The sequence below is a fragment of the Chinchilla lanigera genome, unplaced genomic scaffold (genome assembly GCF_000276665.1).
Source record: "Chinchilla lanigera isolate Chin_1 unplaced genomic scaffold, ChiLan1.0 scaffold00052, whole genome shotgun sequence".
NCBI classification, from domain to species: Eukaryota; Metazoa; Chordata; class Mammalia; order Rodentia; family Chinchillidae; genus Chinchilla; species Chinchilla lanigera.
In genome coordinates, this window is record NW_004955453.1 from 11,363,075 (window position 1) to 11,371,330 (window position 8,256).

The following is an 8,256-nucleotide window of genomic DNA, read 5'->3' on the forward strand; positions in this document are numbered from 1 at the left end:
CTTTCTTTCTTCTTTCTTTCTTTTCTTTTTTCACCCAGATAGCAAAATAAACTAGTGTTCATTAAAATGCTGTAAAATAGAAATCCATGTTGTAAATTCAACCCAACTTTATGTAAGTGGTCCATATTTAATTTGGCACATTCTAAATGCTCATGTACAAATACAACTTCTAAAAGGAAAGTCTAAAAATAGGGCATTTTAAGGAAGAGTTGGCATATCTTTAATAAATTAAAATGAGGATCTTGCAATAGAACGATGTTAAAATACCTTCACTTTGAAGTGAAAAGTTTTGGTGTTAGGTACACATTTCATTTTAAATTCTGACTCAGACTTAGCTCTCTAAAGAACTACTTACATCCAAATTATCACTGGTCTTTTCAGTTTTCCACTGGGCAGTTTGCTGGGACAGGACAGGTAGAGTTTGAGCTCTGTGTTTGTTATCTATTGCTGTGTAACAAATTATCCCACAAGTACAGGATGAGCACACCATTTATTATCTTGCCATTTCCATGGGTTGGGAATCCAGGGGCACGTTAGCTGCATCCTCTGGCCCTGGGTTTCTCATAAGGTGGCAACACACTTCTTTGCTGAGGCTGTCACCATCTCAAGGCTCCCTGGAGGTCAAACACATCCTATATTCATTCATGGATCAGGGAATTGAACCCAGGGCCATGTACACACAAGGTAAGTGCTCTACCACTGAGCTACATTCCAAGTCTGAGATTTGTTTAGTAGCACAAGGTTAATTATTATAAAACCCACCAATATTATGTCATGTTAATAGAGCTAAGGATAAATATAGTATGATCTATAATAGGTTAAATTGTGTTCTCCCAGAAAGATATATTGAAGTCCTTAAATCCTCAGAGTGTCACATTATCTGGAAATAGGGTTGTTGCAGATGTAATTAGTTCAGATGAGTGGAACAGGGTGGAACCATAACACATTATGACTCATGTGTTCAAGTGCTGAGACAGCTGTGCGAACATAGAGACACGTATGAAGCAGGCCACACAGTGATGAAGACAGAGATTAGACTGGTGCAGCTGTAAGCCACAGATCGCTAAACATTACCACAACCAAGAGGCGCAAGGAGTAAGCTCGGAGGATTCCCTTGCAGGGTTCAGTGACCAGGGCACTGTGATTTTGGAGTTTTAGCTGACAGAGCAGTGCAATAACAAATTTCTGGTGTATTAAGGCATCAAATGTGTGATGCTGTGTTACTTAAGAGCAGGGCTGGGAAATGAATGTATGATCTTTTTGATAGATGTAGAAAAGCCAATTGATAATATTCACCAATCATCTCATCAAAACTGCTCTGTAAGACAGGACAGTTCAGTGTGTCTGAGGTGGGTGAGCAAATGATTTTGGTTGGAGCAGAAAGTTTCCATATTTGAGCAATGGAAGTTAATGTGGGGGAGACATGTGTCTTTACAGCAGTGGGTTAATAGTGTATTGTGTGTTTAAGGCAGTAAGTCATGGTGAAGTAAACAAAGGACACAAGGAAAGCAGTGTTCCCAGGAAATTAATGGGAAGTTTTCTATTGGATGAATGGTATCTGGAAAGCCAGGAACATCTGCAGATGTGGGTTAACTTCAAGACCAATGAATTCAATTTTAAACAGATATTTTTTTTTCCCCGGTGGAAGGAATTTCACTCAAATGTAAGTAAATGCAAATATATTGTTTTTCTCTTCTTTTGATACCCAAATGGTAGTATTCTTTACACAATGCTCTCTGTTTTGCTTTTCTCATTTATGACACACTTAGAGATTGGTCTATATCAGTATGGGATTTTTTTTCCCTGTTTTACTACACACAGGGTTCCATTCTATACACTGTGATTTATTTTAACAGTTCTATACTGATGTACATTTGGGTTGTTTCCACAGACACTAAAGACAGTGCTATACACAACCTTTGTTTTCACCTGTATTTCTGGTATAAGAGACTTGTAGCAATAACAAGATTGGCGAGTTGAAAGATATATGTATTTGTACTTCTTAGTCATTGCTAAATTGGCTTCTAGGGAGTGATGTAACCACTTCTACTCTAGTCCAAGAAACTGCCTATCCTATGCCCTTGGCTGCACAGTATTACCAAATGTTTCAGTCCTTGCCAATCTTATAAGATAAACCTGGTATCTCATGGCAGCTTTAATTTGCATATCTCCTGTTATGAATGATGGCAGTCATCTTTCTTTATAGATTTGGACAGAAATGTAAGATCTGTTCTTATCCCCGGATGACAGAATTGGATAAGAACATTGATTTACTGTAGTCAGTCACAGGGAAAATATTAGATCCCTACTTTCCTACCTTGAATATCATCTTCACCCTGCTATGCTAGGAAGGGTCAGTCTAATGCTTCCCAAGGATCCAGAGTTGCTGCAGATTGTGAAGCATCTTTGGGAGCCACAGGACTACTTTGTGGGTTGGGAGAGGAACCAAACCTGATCTGGAAAGCCTGCTCCACTTCAGGGCTCACTGGGTGGGTCCGATCTCACAGTGACAGCAAGTTTCGGAAAAGCAGTTATGCAAACTGTGTGCTTCATTTGTCACCCACAGGAGGTAGGCTGTTGCGGCAAAATTGTGAATTAAAATAATGGTAACCACCACCGACTGCCATAAAAAGTTACCATAAACAGTGATTCAAAATGACAAATTTTTTTTTTTATTTTGTGGAAAAAAGGTAAAACAAAATTTCATGACAAGGTGATAGGAGAATAATGATAGTTAATACACTGTATATTATTTTCTTTAAAGTGGTTACTCAGAGTACAAGATGGGGCATAAAAAATTCTCCAATCGATATAAGCATAAACATTCCTGTTCTGTGAACTAAGAGACAGTAATAGTATAATTAACTTGCATTTTTTCACTTTTCCTGCCTTTCTTCCCCCTTTTCTTTATCCCGTTTTTTTTTTTCTTTTTAACAATTTCATCCCATTTCACAATATCTGTTGTACATTTTAGACCTTACATTCTCTTTCAATTTCTCACACCAGGTAGGCAATATAATGTTTACACGAGTTGAATTTATTTCACTAGTGATTGTGGTCTCAAGTTGCATTCATTTACCTACAAAAGTGTCAAGTATATCCTTCTTTATGACTGAGTAGTACTCCACTGTATAAAAATACCATATTTTTTTATCCATTCCTTGGTTTAAGTGCTTTGGTGTTGTTTCCAAGATTTAGCTATTACAAGTTGTGCTGCTATAAACATGGGTGCACATATATCATTGTGGTATGATGTTTTTAATTTTTCTGGGAAGATAGCCAGAAGGGGAATAGCTGAGTCAAATGGGACCATTAATCCTAGGTTTTTGAAGAATCTCCATACTTATTTCCACAGTTGCTGTACCAGTTTACACTCCCACTGTGTTGGTTTGGGGCTTATTTTGCAAGGGGAACAATATAATAGAGGATACATACTTTATATGATTATTTATAATAGTCACCCAAAGAAGAGTATACAAAAGAGTGCAGGAAATCTGTCCACACACTAAGACCAAGGAATCTAGCTGAGGGCCTGGATCCCACAACAATGTCTTACATGAGTCGAGCTGAATACCCAGAGCTCATAACAATGCCTCCCACGAATCCAACTGGAGGCCCAGAGCCCACAACAACGTCTCATGCAGGCCTGTTTCACGGATCTGCTGGGAAGGCCCAAAGGTCAGTAGTGGAATCTACAAAGTCTGTGCCAGCAGGATGAAGGACCTATGCTAGCAGGCTGAGGGATCTGCACTGGAGCCAGGAAGTGATGCTCAGAAGAACCAGAGCTCCCCCAAAAGGTACCACAGCCATCGTCGGCAACAGTGAGGTCCTGAGCTCCTCCGATGACCAGGATGGCCCAGTTCCCATCAGGGAAGCCAACGCAGCAAGCTTTTTCAGGAGGCTGGCAGTGCACCATCTTTCTCTCTGGAACCAGGAAGCGATGCTCAAAGTGAGGACCAGAGCTCCCCAAAGTGAACCAAAGCCATTCTCAGTGCCAGCGAGGTCCCGAGCTCCTCAGAGGATGAAAACAGCCAAGTTCATCAGGAAAGCCAGCTCCCCACGGTCTCTTTCAGCTCCCAACAGCTTGCTTCTTCTTCTCCAGGTCTGCCTCTTATGCTGCTGGCCACAGTCCTAGGTGGGCCTCCCACACCCAGCACCACACTCATTCAGTTCAGCTGGGGGTTACAGGTTGACCACCAGTTATCAATCCACTACACCCACCAATAGTGGAGAAGCCTTATCCAGCATTTGTTATTGGTTGATATTTTTGATGATAGCCATTCTTTCTGGAGTGATATGGAATCTCAATGTTGTTTTAATTTGCATTTCTCAAATGACCAATTTTTTTTCATATACTTGTTTGCCATTTGTATTTCTTCATCGCAGAAGTGTGTACTCATCACACATGCCCATTTTTGGATTGGGTCTTTGAATTTTTGGGGCCTGATTTTTTTCAATTCCTTATATGTTCTAGACAGAAGTCCTTTGACTGAGGGACAATTGGATACAATTTTTTCCGAATCTGTGGGATTTCTTTTCCCTTTATTGGTGATTTCTTTTGATATGCAAAAGCTTTTTAATAAGATGAGATCCCAGTGTTTTGAAGTATTTCCCATGCAGTTTGGGTTTTGTTCATGAGCTCTCTGCCTAGACTTATGTCTTCAAGATTTCTACCTACTTTCTCTTCCAGTAGATTTAGTGTTTCTGTTTTAATATTTACATCTTTGATCCATTTTGACTTTAATGTCTGATGATAGAAATGAGTCTAGTTCTAGTCTTCAGCATGTGGAGAGCCAGATTTTCCAGCACCATTTATTAAAGAGACTATCTTTCTTCCAGTGAACATGTTTGACCACTTTGTCAAAGATAAGGTAGCTGAGTGTGTTTGTATTTGTGTCTGCATCTTCTAATCTGTTCCACTGACCCTCAGGTCTGCTTTTTTGCCTGTGCCATGCTGATTTTATCACAGTAGCTTTGTAGTATAATTTCAAGTCAGGGATTGTAATGCCTCCTGCCTTGCCATTATTGCCCAGAATTGCTTCTGCTATTCTAGGTCTCATCTGGTTCAAAATGAATGTTTTCTGCAGTCCTCTGAGGTAAATTAATAGTATTTTTATTGGTCTTACATTAAATCTGTATAACAGTTTGGGGAGTATGGCCAATTTCACTATGTTGCTTCTTCCTATCCATTAGCAAGGGCTATCTTTCTGTTTTATGACATCCTCTTCAGTGTCCTTTTTCAGAGTATTATAATTTTCAAGGTATAGATCTTTTACTTCTTTTGTTAGATTGATTCCTAAGTATTTCACTTTTTTGGAAGCTATTGTGAAGGGTGTGGTTTCCCTGATTTCTCTCTCAGTGAGATTGTTGTCTGTGTACATGAATGTTATTGATTTTTGAGGGCTTTGTATCCAGCTATGCTATAAATTTGGTTATTAAACCTAGAAGTCTTTTGGTGGAGTTTTTGGGGTCTTCTATGTAGAGTATCATGTCATCTGCAAATGATAATTTGACTTCTTCCTTTCCTGTTCTTATTCATTTCATTTCTCTCTCTTGTCTAATTGCTCTGGCTAACGTCTCCAGAACTATATTGAATAGGAGTGGTGGTAGTGTACATCTTTGTCTCCTACGTGATTTTAGAGTAAAAGTTTTCAGTTTTTGTCCATTGAGAATGATGTTGTCTGTTGCTTTGTCATAAATGAATTTTATCAGATTCAGGTGAAGACCATTAATTCTCATTTTCTGTAGGGTTTTTATCATGAATGAGTGGTAGACTTTATCAAAAAGCTTTTTTTGCATCTATTGAGATGATCATGTGGTTTTTGTTTTTGGCTCTGTTAATATGCTGTATTATATTTATTGATTTGTATATGCTGAACCATCCCTGCATTTTCTGGGATGAATTCAACTTGGTCATGATGTATTATCTTTTTGATGAGTTATTGCATGCTATTTGCTATTAACTTATTGAGGATTTTTGTATGTATGTTCATTAGAGAGATTTGCCTATAGTTCTCTTTTTGGTTAGATCTTTCTCTGGTTTTGGTATCAGGGCAATACTTGCCTCCAGGAATGAGTTAGCGAGTATTGCTTCACTTTTAATTTCATTAAAGAGTTTGAGGAGTATTGGCATTAAATCTTCTCTAAATTTCTTGTAGAATTCAGCAGTAAATCCATCAGGACCTGAGGTTTTCTTTGTTGGTAAGTTTTTAATTACATTTTCAATCTCATTCATTGATATTGGATTATTCAGAATTTTTATATCTTCTTGATTCAGCTTTGGTAATTCATACATATCTAGAAATCTGTCAATTTCTTCTGTGTTTTGCAGCCTATGAAAGTAAAAATTTTTGAAGTAAGTATTGATGATATTCTGAATTTCCACAAGGGGCCAGGGATATAGCTCAGTGGCGTAAGCACTTGCCTGGCAAGCACAAGGTCCTGAGTTCAATTCCTGGTACCAGAAACATAAAATAAAATAAAAAATGAATTTCCACAGCACCTGTAGTGATTTTAGCTTTTTTGTTCCTCAGTACATGAATTTGAGTCTTTTCTTGCCTTTTTTGATAAGGTTGGCTAAGGGTTTATCAATTTTGTTTATTCTTTCAAAGAACCAACTCTTTGATTCATTAATTCTCTGTATTGTTTTCTTAGTCTCAATTGTGTTAATTTCTGCTCTGGTGTTCATAATTTCCTCCCTTGTATGGATTTTGGGCTTCACTTGCTCTTCTTTTTCTACAAGCTTGAGGTGCAACATTAGGTTGTTTATCTGTGCTCATTCTGTTTTCCTGATGTGAGAATTCACCAATATAAATTTTCCTCTTAAGACTGCTTTTATCTTCTTGATAGGTTCTAGTATGTTGCATCTGCATTTTCATTTAATTATGGATATTGTTTAATTTATTCTTTAATTTCATCTGTGACCCACTGGTTGTTCAGGAGTGTGTTATGTAATTCCCACGTGTTTATGGAGTTTTTGTGGTTTCTTTTGCCATTAATTTCCATTTCATTGCACTATGATCAGATAATATACATGCGATAATTTCAATTCCTTTGCATTTACTTAAGCATGTTCTGCGGGCTAATATATGGTTGGTTTTACGAAACATCCTATGTGCAGCTGAGAACAATGTGTATTCTGATGATGTTGGGTGGAATACTCTGCAAATATCTACTAAGTCCATTTGTTCACAGTTTTGGTTCAGTTGTGATATTTCTTTGCTAATCTTTTTGTCTAATTGATTTATCTTTTTGTGACAATAAGATATTAAGTTTCCCTGTTACAGTTGTGTTATTGCTTATTTAATTTTTCATGTCTATTAATATTTGTCTTATTTAATTAACTATTAGTTAACTATTAATAGTTTGGTGTTCCTGTATTTGGTGCATACATACTTATGATTGTTATCTCTTCCTCTGGAAGTTTTCCCCTAACAAGTATGTAGTGACCTTCTTTATCTCTTGATCTTTCTTGGTTTGAAGTTCACACTGTGTGCAAACAGAATAGCTACCCCTGTTTTTTCTAGGTTCCTATTGCACAGAGTATTATTTTCCATCCTTTGATTTTCTGTCTATGAATTTCTTTTTGAGTTAAATGTGTCTTTTGTACCCAGCATATTGTTGGATTTTGTTTTTTGATCCACTCTGCCAGTCTGTTTTTTTGATTGGAGAGTTGAGGACATTTACACTGATGGTTATAACTGATGTGAATTGGCTTATCTTTATCATGTTTATGTCAGTGTTGGTTCCTTGCTTTTTCCCTCTGTTTAATTGCTTACCTTGCCTAGTGGTTTCTTTGTGTTGTTGTTCTTAGAATTGTGGTCATTTTTATCACTGTCTAGAATATCTTTCAGTACCCTTTGTAGCGTTGGTTTGGTGGTCATGAATTTCTTCAGTTGTTCTTTATCATCAGAGTATCTTATTTCTCCATTAATTCTGAAAGATAGCTTTGCAGGGTACATCAATGGGCTGGAAGTTGTTTTCTTTCAGGATGTGAAATATTTCACTGCAAGCTCTTCTTGATTTGAGGGTTTGTGTTGAGAAGTCTTCCATGATTCTAATGGGCTTTCCTTTGTAGGTGATCTGTTTCTTTTGTATAACAGCTTTTAATATCCTATTCTTGTTCTGAATTTCTGGAATCTTGATTATTATATGTCTGTGTGTAGATTTATTTTGGTCATGGCTATTTGGAGTTCTATATGCTTCATTTATTTGTATATCAAATTCTGTTCTCATGTTTGGGAGCTTTTCTGTTGT